The sequence below is a fragment of the Mirounga leonina genome, unplaced genomic scaffold, assembly GCF_011800145.1.
Source record: "Mirounga leonina isolate KUSES-001 unplaced genomic scaffold, KU_Mleo_1.0 Mir_178, whole genome shotgun sequence".
Taxonomy (NCBI): Eukaryota; Metazoa; Chordata; class Mammalia; order Carnivora; family Phocidae; genus Mirounga; species Mirounga leonina.
In genome coordinates, this window is record NW_023270464.1 from 27,167,286 (window position 1) to 27,180,352 (window position 13,067).

Sequence of the window (13,067 nt, forward strand, 5' to 3'; positions counted from 1 at the left end):
CCGGGCTGGGGAGCGCGCGCCCGCCGCGGGCCGCCCGCGCCGCCTCCGCTCCGGGGCGCGCTCGCGGGGGAGCCTGGAGGGGCGCGCGCCCGGCCGCGGGACGCACGTCCCGGGACGCCCCTGCCTGCGGCGGGGTCCGGACGCCCCGGAGGGACGGCGCGAAGGGCGAGGGCGTTCCCCCGCGTCCCCCTGGCCCCCTCCCTCCCCTCCCCCCACCCAAATCCAAGTTCGGTCGTGGGTGGAGGTTCTCGGGAAGCTACCAGAAGAACACTACTGGGTGCAGGACAATGGACACGCACTGGACGTACTTGGCTCTTGGTGTCTGCGCTTCTCAACTGCCCCTCCTCGCGTCTCGGCGTTGGGGGTCCCGCTGTTGAGGGCCAGTCAGCGCCGCGTGCCCCCGTTACAGGAGGCGGTTTCTGCATGGGGAGCACCGGTGTTACCTTCCTAGGGGCATGATTGGGTCTTTAGGGCGTCCCTCTGTCTGTCGGAGCGACACAGGTCACACCTCACCCACCAGTGTACCGTGCGAGGTGGCCATTTCTGGCCCCGCGTGCGGCGGGTGTTCTCCGTGTGCTCTACAGGGCTAGTTTCTCGAGACTCGTCTTGGGTCCAAGGTTCTTAAGTGGTCCTCATCATGAAAGATCTCTCACAATGACTTAATCCACTGTAATCTTGGCATTCACCTTTCAAGGGATTTTTCTTTTGTCAAATATAACTCTCAGTGCTTGAACCTGAGCATGCTCTGGTGCCAATTTGACCGAGCATCCTATATCTCCTTTTTGTCCCCTCTTTTGGCAGCTGAGCCCCCCTTTCAGGAATTGACAGGAGATCCCCTTCCCGGACTGCCAGCAGGACAGTCAGAGAAGTGGAAGTTGGCAGCATCACCAGGTTGCACCTGTTGTTCTAACTAACAGATGTCCTGAGAATGTTAACTTTTGGTGTGGCTTTTCGAGGAGGAGTATTTTTAAGCACCCTCATCTAGATGAATTTGCTATTCAGATTGCAATAATCTTCAGGACCTGGTTTTTTTTTTTTTTTTAAGATTTTATTTATTTATTTGAGAGAGAGAATGAGATAGAGAGAGAGAGCATGAGACGGGGGAGGGTCAGAGGGAGAAGCAGACTCCCCGCCGAGCAGGGAGCCCGATGCGGGACTTGATCCCGGGACTCCAGGATCATGACCTGAGCCGAAGGCAGTCGCCCAACCGACTGAGCCACCCAAGCGCCCAGAAAAAAATTATTTTTTATCCTTTGGTTTTTTATTTCTTTATATTATTTTTTAAGATTTTATGTGAGAGCGAGAACGAGTGGTGGGGTGGGGGGAGCAGACTCCCCACTGAGCAGGGAGCCCGATGCGGGACTCGATCCCGGCACTCCAGGATCATGACCTGAGCCGAAGGCAGTCGCCCAACCGACTGAGCCACCCAAGCGCCCAGAAAAAAATTATTTTTTATCCTTTGGTTTTTTATTTCTTTATCTTATTTTTTAAGATTTTATGTGAGAGCGAGAACGAGCGGTGGGGTGGGGGGAGCAGACTCCCCACTGAGCAGGGAGCCCGATGCGGGACTCGATCCAGGGACTCCAGGATCATGACCTGAGCCGAAGGCAGTCGCTCAACCAACTGAGCCACCCAGGCGCCCCAGGACCTGGTTTTAAAAGACCATTTCTTCACTGAAATAATTCTGGACGTTTTTGAATGATCCAAAAACTTAGGGAAAACCTGGTTGGTAAATCCTACAGACAAAGTATTTCTGAGTCTATTTTCAAGTTATTCACACTTGGTGAAGTTTTACCTAAAACCAGAATTTTAGCTTCACAGAATTGGGTTCCCTTCTTTAAAAAGGCTTATAACTCGGTACACTTCTGTATACTTTCCTTGGGTATGTACTTTGTTTCTTGTATTCAATTCTTCTGTACGTGTATGTAATGTTTTTTTTATGCTCACAGCACCCAAGACTTTTGTGTGCCACAGTTACAAAGATGAGTAAGACAGTCCCTTCTCTCAAGTACCCTACAATCTAATTAGAGCCTTAGGAGAAGATTCAGAACAGTTTTTCACATGCCTTTAAAGAAAAAAAAAATCAACTCCTCATAAAAGCTAAGGAGAGCATCTTCAGTCTTGGCTCAGTGGTGGTATTTGTGTGGGGAGCTAAGTGATAGCCCAGTATTTTATTTCCTAATCTAAGTCAGAATAGGAACAGAATTTGGGGAACTGAGATGAAAGAGTGTCTAGTGGGCCCCTTTGTCTTCCTCAAATACTACTGCTCTCACGGGTCTTGACAATAGTTGAGTAACATGGGGTTCCCATTAGGGTGCTGTGAGGAGAGTCTCAAGGAGATGTGCTCTGCGTGGCTGATGGAAGAGACAGGCTCAGTGTTCCAGATGGCCCGGGGCAGTGTTCACGTTTTCAGGAAAATTAAAAAGCCAGATATTTATTGACACCCTGCCTCGTTCCACAAAGGATTTATGGAGGGTCATGCAGTAGAATACCAGTGCATAAATAAGTAAATAACTAAAAGCTTGGCTTTTAGAAGGGATGCAGAGGTGGGTCGAAAGGGCAACCTTTGCTCAGAAAGCTGTGCTGGCTCAAGCTTGTGCAAATATTAAATTGAGACCCTCCAGTTGGGTGCCATAGAGCAGAGCTACCAAACCTTTTTCGCCTCATGCTACACATAGTCGTGGTAAAGTCTGTGCCCTGCCCTGGGGCTTGGCCTCCCCAGGCCTAAGGGGTTCGATATCTCAGCACACCTCTAACACATGCACGACTGGTGTGTCCGTGTGCCCTGGCACGTTGATGGGAAAACTCTCACATGCAACGCAGAAAGAATACATTTTCCCTATAAAAAGCAAAGGTCGGAGGTTACTAGCTCTTTGTTTTGACCTTAAAGAATTTCTATGTGGCCCCTCACCTGCTACTAGAGAAAATCTAGCTTTGAGTTTGGGTCAGCAAACATATTTATTAGGTATTTACCAGTAGTCAGTCACTGAGCTGATCTGGGGAACGCAAAGCTGGCCGAGACCCAGCCCCTCCTGCCCTCAAGAAGCTGCAAGTTGGCACAATTGCATCCTGCTAAACCAGCCAGGACTGGTAACCCGAACAATATTCCCAGTAGCTGAGTGTGCTGGCTTGTTATTTAATTGGCCCTTTCCACGCCCAACTTTTCCCGAGCATTTCTTCCATATTAATCTGCCTGACGTCAAGTTGCTGGAGATCTAACTCAGTTTATCAAAGTAAAACTGTGTCAATAGTATAGAGGAGAATGATCGTTTTTAATTGGCCATAAGAGAAGGATACTCGTGCTTAAAAAAATGAATCTGGCTGTTCAGATGGATGATAAAAGAGGAATCTAAAATACATGGCCTGTTTTAACTTAGGAGATGCTCTGTGAAGACAAGGATCCTGTTTATTGTGCTCACCACTGCTCCCCGCCCCCCACCCCATGCCTGGCAGAGAGAAAATGCTCAGGAAATATTAATTAAGTTGACAAATCAAAGAACGAACGGGTGATTTGATGAGTGCACCCAGAGACAAGCCCCGTGCCTTCTGGCTTGCGTGTCACTATTATCAGACAGGCTTTGAGGAAGATAAGTGCAGTCTGTAGCCCAAGCCAGCATCACAGTGTGTTTCTAGCCTGTGCCCGTCCTCTGGCTAAAGAGCTGTGGCCTCCCCCCATCTGGCTTACTCGCAGAGCTGGGGTTTTGTTCTGGGTGACAATGCTCCCAGTTCAGAGACGCAGTCATCCCCCTCCCCCGCTGTGCGAGTGGCCACGTGACTCGGTTCTGGCCAGTAGTCTCTAAGTGGAGAACTTTGGGGGGGAAAAGACTGAACAGAGCCAGACTCATCTGGAATGTTCGCCTTTGCCCCCTCCGTTTCTTCCCCCTCGGCTTGCAGGAATTACTGGAGCTACAGCAACCACCTTTTGCAACCATGAGAGCGAATTTCATAGCTGAAGATGGTGGACAAGAGATGAGAATCTAGAGGCCTCATGGCAGTGTTGAGTAGCTGCCCAGCCCGCCTTTGTCTGGGCTTCTTGTTAGGTGAGAACAATAAACCACGTTGTCATTGTAGTTGGATATTTTGTTACCTGTCGCGTGATGTAGTGATTAGGAATCCGTTCAAAAATTAGAAGCAAAAGATCTTACGCTGTTCTCACCTGCTTTCTCAATAAGGACAAGGACTACTCTGTCGTTCAAGCGGTTACTCCTGGATCCCGCTTATTTCCCAGAGAAAAATATTAAAGTATGACTGGAGGTGGGATAGATTTTGGAGGAGATATCTATTAAACCAGCACATCTGAAATGTGAAAAAGAAAATAAAAGCTTATACTTTCGGAAAAAACAGCATAAATGACACTTCGAGGCTATTTCAGGGAACCTATACGGGTGTTCATTAGGGGCAGGGGTCTGCCATTCAGCGAAGAGCCTTTGGAGCAAAGTGTCTTTTCCCAGAACCCTTTTCAGCCCGAGGGCTCTTATCAAAAGTGTTGTAAATGAGGTCGCTGGAATCCAGCTGGGGAGAGCTCATAGATCCACAAAATGCTGAGAAAGCCCTGCAAGAGATAAGGACTGAAAGAAATAAAACAACCACCACCCACAGATAAGTGTTTTCACAGTTCCATCCGTTGCCTGGATGACTGTCTTCAAACCTGCCTTTGGTTTTAGTCCCACCCTTAGCCTCCTACAGGAGGTCCAGCACCCCTGAAACTGATCACACAATCCAGACTGGGTGGAACACTTAACATAGGAACGGAGTCGGTCCGGTTCCACCCTGTGTAATCAGCACCAAGCATTATGTCCTACCACATCATAGAGCTCAAAACATCTTTGTCAACTGATGGGAATTCAATTGCTGATAACTTCTAATCACTTTTTAAAAATATGCAAAGATGTAATAGACAATGTTAAACAAGTAGTCTTTTTAAAGTGGAAAGTGGGAATGACCTTTTTTTTATACGCAGAGCTTGCAAATCTAATTTATTTTTTTTAAAGATTTTATTTATTTATTTGAGAGAGAGAATGAGACAGAGAGAGAAAGCATGAGAGGGGGGAGGGTCAGAGGGAGAAGCAGACTCCCTGCCGAGCAGGGAGCCCGATGCGGGACTCGATCCCGGGACTCCAGGATCGTGACCTGAGCCGAAGGCAGTCGCTTAACCAACTGAGCCACCCAGGCGCCCTTTTAAAGGTGATAATAATATCATGGCGTTAATTTTAAGGTGGTTTTCTTTTTCAGAATTTTGGATAGCTACACATTAAAACAGGGTACATGAATGATTAATCTGTAGTGTTATTTATAATAATAATATAATAATATAATATAATAATCTCTAGGAAATTTATAATAACAAATACTAAATACATACTTTAAAAAATAGTAACACCGAAAAAGAAAAGTAATACCAGCATAAGACCATGCAGAGAAACCAAAATGACCTAGCTGTTGATAAATATTTACCGTATGAGTAAGTTGATATATCAGAGCAGTGGGGATATGTTAATTCATTCAATCATTGGTTAAATATTCAAAAAAAGATAAAATTCAATTCCGATGGATCAAAAAATCAAGGATGTTTTTAATGAAGCCAAAAGACAACTGGAAATAGAAATGAAAATTTACATATTTTGAGCATAATATCAAAGGCAGAAGCCACAAAAGAAAAAAAAAAATCAGTGATTTGACTACATAAGTTTTCAGTCTTCTAAATGCAGAAACATCTACAGATGATGTAATGTGGAGGATATGCTGAAAAAAATCGTCTAGGGAAGAGAGGAGGGGAGATACACGTGAAGCTAAGCTGATGAGCCCTGATTTGATAATTGAGGCATTTCAGTGATGAGTTGATGGGCACATGAGGCTGAGATGTGTTATTCTCTACTTTAGATAAAAGTTTGAGATTCTCCATACTAAAAAATTTACATCCTTTAATCTTCAGAATTCTGAAGAACTAGGCAAAAATATTTGCTATAAGTTCATTTAAAATAAAAAACTCTGGGGCACCCAGGTGGCTCAGTCAGTTAAGCGTCCAACTCTTGATCTCAGCTCAGGTCATGATCTCAGGGTCTTGAGTTCAAGCCCCAAGTTGGGCTACACGCTGGGCATAGAGCCTGCTTAAAAAAAAAAAAAAAAAAAACAGGGAAAAGGGGCAAAGTACACGGACAAGCATTTTATTAAAGTGATCAATTGGTACTATATGAAGAAAAGATTAGACTCCTTAGTGGTTTTTTGTTTTTTTTTTTTTAGTTTTATTTATTTATTTGAGAGAGCGTGTGCATGAGGGGTAGGGGCAGAGGGAGAGGGAGAAGTAGATTCCCCACTGAGCAGGGAGCCCACTGAGGGCTCCATCCCAGGACCCTGGGGTCACCTGAGCTGAAAGCAGACGCTTAACTGATAGAGCCACCCAGGTGCCCCCAGACTCTTTAGTTTTTAAAAAGCATATTTTAAAAATGTATTTTTAACCTTCTTAAATTGATCCCAAAAAAGTTTTAAAGGGTTAACAACCCCTAGTACTCTGTGGGACATTTTGTGGAAAAGTAAGCACTGTGATCTACAACCTTCTGGTGGGAGTGTTAATTGATATCACTTTCTAGAAGGAAATTTGACAATATATATCAAAAGACTTAAAAGCATACCACATCTATAGCTGAGTAATTCTGGTTGGAATGTAGCCTAAAGAAATAACTTGTTTTGCACATAGATTTTTAAATTGTAGGATGTTTATGACAGCCTAGTTTATAATAGCAAAGAAAAAAAATGGACAACATCAAAGCCTGAAGTAAGTGATAGCATGTTCAGACAATGGGCCAATGTGTGCCGTTAAAACAAATTGAAGGACCGCATTTAATATCATAGGAAAATATCTATAATAGGTTGAATAAACACAGAGCACAAAATAGGTACAACACCATGTAAATGTACTTTTAAAAAGTTTAACCCCCGGGGGGGATAAAAAACTGTCCCTGGTCAATGAGATTATAGAGATTTTATTTTGATTTTGTTGGTTGTTCATTTCTGGTGTCTGTGTACATTCCATACGTTCTGGGCGTGTATTATTTTTATAATTAGGAGGGAATAATAAAGGTCATTTTAAGCCCAACGGGAAAAAGAAAGAGGAAAGAAAGTACTTTAGAGTAATGAAGATGTTCCAGCTATTTTAAGTTACTTCAAAAATTAGCATCCCAAAGATAAAGTAACGTTCCATTCACATGGGAATAAGATAATGTTAATACAGCTCATATCAGGGCACCTGGGTGGCTCAGTTGGTTAAGCGACTGCCTTCGGCTCGGGTCATGATCCTGGAGTCCCGGGATCGAGTCCCGCATCGGGCTCCCTGCTCGGCGGGGAGTCTGCTTCTCCCTCTGACCCTCCTCCCTCTCATGCTCTCTGTCTCTCTCTCATTGTCTCTCTCGCAAATAAATAAAATCTTAAAAAAAAAAAAATACAGCTCATATCAGCTGAGCTCTGTTAAGACCTACTATGCACCAGAAGTGTGTCATTCCTGCAGCAAATACAAAGACAGACGAGATCCTGAGATCCCGGAGGACCTGTTTTCCCTGTCTCCTTTGGAGTCTGCATTATCTGATGGTAGGCCCTTCCTCAGGGCCGGGCTGGTATGTGCACTGGCTCCCTCCCTCCCTCTCCATCCACCCTTCTCTGACTTCCTTTCCCTGGTGATGAAGCTGGGGCTCGGTGACAGTGACAGCACTTTGGACGAAGAGCCTGGACTCACCGTCCTCTGTTGGCTCACGTCTCCTGACCTATTCCTGCTTCCCTACTGAACTGCTCACAAACGCTGTCATCCCCTGGACCTTGTCATCGTGCAGCGCTCTGTCATTCCTAGAGTGTGAACTTCCCTTCCCTGCCTGCAAGTTCCTCTTCTTCTGCCCCTTGCCTTCCCTCTGGCTGAACCTCCTCCACATTCTCTTGCTGCCCACCCCTTCCTCCATCAGATCGCCCAGAATGGCCTAATGGACGGTAACTCATGTCAATCATATTCTTGTTGGCACATTCATATGCACCCCCCGCCGTCCTTGTTGTCCCTCTGCTGTGCCCACTTTGCTGGGTCCCTTCCCTGGTTAGATCAAATGTTATTTAACAAAACATTATCAAGCACCTGTTCAAATCAGTAAAGAGCTGGGATACCCAGCTCTCGTCCTTTTTACAAACTGCTTTTTCTATGATTAAGTGTAGTAGGGTGGGAGGCAGCTTGGTTCAGTGGAGTAGGCCAGGATGGAGCGTGAGACAGATCTGGATTGGAGTCCCGGTGTTGCCACCTTGGGCAGGTTACTTCTCTGAACTCTAGTTACCCCATCTGTAAAAGGGAGTGACAGTACCTCTTAGGGAAAAAGTACCTTGTAAACTGATAAGAACTCAAAGGTTATGAAGGCAAACACTTGTGCAGGCTTGAACTCCAGCCCCTCAGAAACAGCTCACTGCACCTTCCCCCTGTCCTGGGCTTCGAGAGTGATAAGTCTTGTGACTTTACTTCTTTGCGTGGGTGTATCGAAACTGCGCCTTCAGTCAAAACGACCCTGGTTTTCAAGTTCCCAGAGTGGGGAGCCCAGATACAGAGGCAGCTACTTGCCGACCCCGTGGAGGTGGCCTGGGCCTCCTTCGGCACGTCGTAATACATGGTCTTAATCTGATACAGGAGCTCTGGCTTCCCAGCACAGAGATGCATTCTGTCCCTCCACCTCCTTGAATTCAGGTTCACCCACGTTTGCTTTGAGTAGCAGAACAGGGTAGACGTGATTCTGTGAGACTTCCCAGGCTGGATTCCAAGAAGCCTCCCAGCTTCTGTCTGACTCTCTCGATCGGTTTCCTTTGGGGAAAGCCGGCTGCCATGCTGTGAGGAAGCTCATGCTATCCGCAAGGAGAGCGATGTCGGACCACCCCCTGGGCCCCTCCAACCCTCCCAGGCAGGGTGTCAGACACGCTCCGTGAGAGCAAAAGCCTTTAGATGGTGGCAGCCTCGGCCACCAGCCAACTCAACTTGAGGAAGGACCCCACGCGGAAACCACCTAGCTAAACCCAGCAACCCATGAGAACGATGAGAGATGATAAATCGTCTTGGCCGCCACGTTTTGGAGTAATTTGCTATGTGCACTAGATAATGGGAACAAGAACATTTTTCATCATGCCATGGAAAATCGTCTCTGTTAGAACCCATTGGAAGAAGTTTGCTTTGAAGCTTGATGCCAAGAAGACTTGAGTGACTAATTGTCCCTCTGTCATCCACTCACTTCCAATGAACACTGTGAGTTTTACGGTCCAGATTCGGTCCTTTTACATTAGCTGGACCAGAAAGCTCAGAGCCACATGCTGCCCTTTTTGAAGTTGGCATGTAGGTGATCTTTTGCAAGTATGGTTTGTTTTTTATTGTGGCCTCTCTGGTTTTTTCCCCTTTACTTTTAAACCCCCACTTGCATGCTAACTTAAAATTTCCATATCCCTGTAAGCTTTCTTAAATCATTTCTGTAAAAAGGTAGGGGGTAATTCATCTAAATAAATGTAGTATTTTCCAGGAACTGCACGGGACTTACAAAGAGGTCACAAAGTTGCATGAGGCAGGGTCTTGCCATCAGGGAGAAAGATTCTTACAGAAATGACTCTCGTGGATATTATATAACCCTCATTATAGCAATGACAAGAGAAATGCAGAAAGTGTTCCAAGAATACAGAATAATTCGCTCCCGTGTGGGGTTGGTGGTTGACACCTGCTCTGAGCTGGGCTTTGAAGGAACAAGGGGTCATTCTAAGTAAAGAGTACAGTACAAAGAATACGTTTGTTTCTCCTCCTAAGATAAATCCCTCCACTTCTGCCACTGACCCATCCCCTCCAGGATTATTCTAGAAACTTCTCGCTCTATCAGCTTTCATCTCTACTGCGCCCTGGACTCTTTCCTTTAGCTGACAAGGATTTCGACGTTTCCCCACCTTGTAAACAAATAAACAAACCCTCACCTTCCTGGCACCCTCCTATCCCTCAAGCTTCTGTGCCTATGTATGCCTTCACTGCCAAGCTTTTGGAAAGAGTGGTCTCTACTCATGACCTCCACTTTGTCGATAGTCAATAACCCCATAAGCTGGTGGTTCTCAGACTTGTCTACCCATTAAAACTCTGTGAGTATTTCTTTAAGTATTTCTTCCAGAGCCCAGGTCACACCTCGGAGCTATAAATCACAATCTCTGGGGGCAGGACCCAGGACCCAGGAAATTCCAGTTTCAGTTGGGAGTCCCTGCCACGGCCTCTGGCAGCCCGTTTCCTCCAAGGCCACCAGTCACATGACTCTCTATTGGCTAAATCTAATGCTACCTTCTTATTCTTTATCCTGCCATTTCCCCAAAGCATTGGAAATAGCTGGCTACCAGCTAAGTACAAAGTCCGGGGATTCAAAGACTTCCGTGGCATGGCCTCTCACCAAACCCGAGCATGGTGCTGCTTAGATAAATGGGTTTGGTGGGACGGAAGAGAGAGCGCTGGGGCAGGACCCGGAGCCCAGAGAAGATGCACATTCTGTAATCTGGAACGGACACCAGGAGGGTGGACACAGCTTCCGACCACAGGGGAACATGCTGTGACGCAGGCAGAACGTGTCTGTTCCCTCCGCACCCATGCTGTTCCGGGTCTGTGCCAGCACTGGGAAGCGCTGATGCAGGCAAACAGGAAAGGCTGGGGGCGCCCAGGGCGTGCTCGCACTCCACCCCGGGGAAAGGCTCCTCAGAGACGGCGACTCCTGAGCCAGAAAAAGTATCCCGAGCGTGTAGGGACAGGCCATGTGAGTGGCAAGCAGGACGCTGGCCAGAATCTGGAGAGAGAGAATTCCCATTTGTGCAGCCCCACCTCCGTGCCAGGCAGTAAATAGGACATTGGCCGGTCGCCGTCCCCAGGAAGCAGACTCTGTCTCTGGGACAGAGATAAGCCTGCAGGAAGTTTACCAGGCAGGGCTCTTGGCATCGGCCCCTGCGAAAGGGACGGGAAGGAGACAGGAGTAGACAGAAGGGAAGCTGGTGGGTGGGGTGGGCTCGACGAAGCCCTCACTGCCTGCTCGGGGATCTCCGACGACCAGAGGGTTTGAACAACTTCTCAGCGGTCACACAGCTTGCGTGTCTCAGAGAAGAAATCCGCTTCTGATTCTGATTCACCCTCGTTCATGCAGTCTCCGTTCTGGACACAGAGTGGTATCACCTCCAAGGATGTGAAAATTCGCTTTTGGGGGCAAAACAACTTTAGATATCGCAGTGATTTGTGGCTCTCCGAAGGGGCCCAAACATGACAAATGTATACTATTATTTGTGCTATTAAAATTTCCTGGGGCGAGATAATTAGGGGGGAAAATGTCTAAAAAGGCTTGGGGAGGGGGACAGTAGTGGCACAAAGGTTGGGAAACGCTGCTCTGGGGGGACTCAGGTGGGGTTAAGAGGTGTAACGTAAAATCAGATTATACATATTGGGACTAAATTGTGGAGGAATTAGAAAATGTCAGGGCCAGGCAGTGGGGAACCATCTGGGACTTTCCATCAGAGAAGTAACATCTGTTTTAGAAATGTACCAGGAACAGCAGCACGAAGGATGGATCCGACGGGGACGATGAAGGCAGAGCAGATGGGAGGCCATCACCACACACCAATGGGAGGTGAAGAGCGTGAGAGCCCACCATTGACCCAACCTTAAATCCATGATTGCATCTAGAGATTCTTAACTTACTAATTCTTCAAAGGCTCTGTTTCTAAGTCAGGTCACATTCTGAGGTTCTGAGTGATCATGAATTCTGGGGGAATTGTGCTCAGCTCACACTTGGGTGTAGAATGTGGTTTAGAGCAATTGATGGTGAATAGTAGATGAGACATAGGGCCCTATTTTGTTTTCAGGGGAAGGGGTTATTTTCTAAGACAGAGGAGACTTGGTCTTTTTGCGGGCAGGGAGGTAGAACACAGTGAGAAGAAACTGAAGACTCCGGAGGGGAGGCTGACAGAGTGAGAGGAAAGGGAGGACAGTAGAGAATCAAAAGCACAGAGAGAGGACCAGCGTTGACCAAAGACAACAGGTCGCCCGCAAGGTCGGTTGCAAATGAGAGCGGGAAGGTGAAGACCTGAAGAGGATAAGTAGTGAAGGTGGAGGGGTTCTCCAGCTGGTCCATAAGCTGCACGCATGGTTCTCTGCCAAGGGGACGAGCAGGGGACAAGGGCTGGAAAGGCTAACATGGAAATCTGAGGTTTGAAACACTGCCTTAGAGTATGTGACAATGTGTGACCATATGCTGAACAGCAGTGAGGACCTGGCTGAGACTCCAGAAAGCCATTCATTGAGAAAGAACTTTGCTGAGTCACGACATTTATAAAACCAACCTTCCGTGTGCTTGATCAAACCCTGAGCTTTACGAGGGAAATCTCGGGACAGGTTCTTAGTCTTTGAAATTGCTCATCTAATTAAAAAAAACAAAGCCTAAACATCACGTCCACCATTAAATCAAGAGAAGAAAAAAATAGCACACGATTTAACATTCTGTTGGTTTCATGTTCGGTGCCAAAAAAATATTCCTAACAAATCCAGCCCTGCATTCAAATAATTTCCAGATCTGCGAACCTGGGGATGAGAATGACGTGTTACGATGAAAGAAGGAAATCTTGGGAGACTTGAGAGGGGCGGTTGTGCTCTCCAGTCAGATATGGAATGGCAGAGGGGTGTCCCTTCCATACGGATTCTGCCATAGATCCGGCGGATGGCTGGGCAGAGAACCTCATGTATCTACGTGCACCGCTATGCCCACTGACCTGGACGTGACTGCAAGAGCTGTTGGGACCCCCACCAGTATTGCTGTGGGGCTACTGCAAGTCACAGTGATAGTCGTATCCGTTCATGAACAAAATTTTGTCAGAATCTCTGCAATAAGGTCCCCGCTCAATCTATGAGGGGATAAGCCTGGAGAAAATGGTGGGATCCTACATCTGTATTTCAGATGCAGACAACCCTCCCTTCCCTGCCCCAAGCTCCACTGTCCAGTCAGGAGATGTGGAAGAGCCAGGACAGAGTAATGAGCTCTTGGACCAGGGGAGAAAGGACCAAAGAC